Raw genomic sequence first — 1,725 nt, 5'->3', positions numbered from 1 at the left:
ATGTTTATGGTTCCAGTGCAAGGTCACCCTGCACTGGAACATGAGGCATGAAGAGGCCTTCCTCCTCAGAGGCCTCCTGCGGCCTTCCGCAGTGTATTGTTCCCTGTTTATATGTTACTTATAACCAATTTATGTAGGCACTCTGTAAGTCCTTTCTCCTTTGCTGCTTTTCCCAACAACTAATCACGTGTAAAAGTAGGACTTTGTGCCTGCTTTGGCGGCACACATTCTCAAATTGAAACAACACAGAGAAAATTAGCATGGCCCCTGCATAAGGACCCCACATAGAGTTTTGAAGTATTCCATATTTTGCACAGCCACTGGAAGGTCATTTGACTGTTTGCTGACTGGCTGTAAGGAAACAGAGTGAATCAAAGCAAAATGGGTGCCACCAAAATATTGAAATTGTTATTTGCACTGCAAAAATAGTCATGCAGGGTGGTCTATGATAACATCAGTACCGAATAATGTGTGGGGTGTTGTGTGCAAAATATGTTGTTAGTATGTATGTCGAAAGTTAGAGAATGTCAACTTGCAACTTCTTCATGGAACCTAAAAAAAATTGAAAGTAGGGTTTTGGTCTCTCATGTCAGCTGGAGATGAACATGTGTATAAAGCATCATCCTGACAAACATCTGCTGGTTCAGAGTTTGAGTCTATAGAGAAGGATCATTGCTCCAAGCCAGGTCATAACATCCATTGGTTTTTCTGCCCTTAGTGTGATTGATAAACTCTGTAATAGTAAACAATCATGTCAACTACTTTAATGAGATATTTATCAATAAATTTAGCTACAAACTATGAAATACTTGAGATGCCCTGAACTGTGAGACACAAAGACTAGGACAACTAATAAGCAAAATTAGGACTTAATAACATTTCCTGAAAACAGCAACATTTTCATATTAGAACCTATGAACAAAATACAGATTGGATTTTATTTGCAATTCCAACATAATTTCAGTCATGAAATTTAGGAACAGATTATGCCATTGCATTACTATTTCTCTGAGCATTTAAAAAATGTTATCTTGTTAAATCTTTTTAACAACCTAGTGAAATAAGGCAGCAAAGTCCTTACTTTGTAGAAGAAGACATTGAGCCCAAGAGGAGCAACTTGTCCGAGAACAAATAGCTGTTCATTATGGAGCTAGGACTTATGCAGAGTTGGGACACTTTCTACTATGTCAGACTAATGCGAGTTAACTTACTGGGTCATAGTGCTCTCAATTTATGAGTATTTCACCTTACTCTTTTTCTTTATGATAAGTTTGTAGAATGTACACATAGGTGGATGGAATAATATTGTTATGTTCTGATATTCTGATATTGTTTGAAATATTCTAAGCATTTTACATTTGGTAAGCATTTATCTCAGTATTAAAATAGTCTTATTTATTACATTTTTATACACAGAATTTGCCAATTACTTTCTGACTACAAAGAAAAACAGATGTCAAAAAAGTTTCCTGAAAACAGCAATGCAGGTAAGACTTCTGACAGTGAATTACTTTAGGCCAGTTGTCACCAGCCTTTTTGGCACCAGGGACCAGTTTTGTGGAAGACAATTTTTCCATGGACTGGGGAAAGGTTAGGGGTGGTTTCATGATTATTCAATCACATTACATTTATTGTGCTACTTTACATTATTGAAATAATTATACAACTTACCATAATGTAGAATCAGTGGGAGCTCTGAGCTTCTTTTCCTGCAAATAGATGGTC

The 1,725-nt window shown here is 36.6% G+C and overlaps 1 non-coding gene across 1 annotated transcript; it reads left to right on the top strand.

The window, feature by feature from the left end:
• The first annotated feature begins 205 nt into the window (after positions 1 to 205).
• On the top strand, positions 206 to 312 carry LOC116546563. The gene has a single exon (XR_004266764.1). It is a non-coding gene; the product is annotated as a U6 spliceosomal RNA (small nuclear RNA).
• Positions 313 to 1,725: the final 1,413 nt, after the last annotated feature.

Source organism: Sapajus apella, unplaced genomic scaffold, assembly GCF_009761245.1.
Source record: "Sapajus apella isolate SASKATOON/1434 unplaced genomic scaffold, GSC_monkey_1.0 scaffold1060, whole genome shotgun sequence".
In the NCBI taxonomy this organism is placed as follows: Eukaryota; Metazoa; Chordata; class Mammalia; order Primates; family Cebidae; genus Sapajus; species Sapajus apella.
Note: the sequence above shows the minus strand (reverse complement) of the source record. Positions and strands in the feature narration are given on the sequence as shown.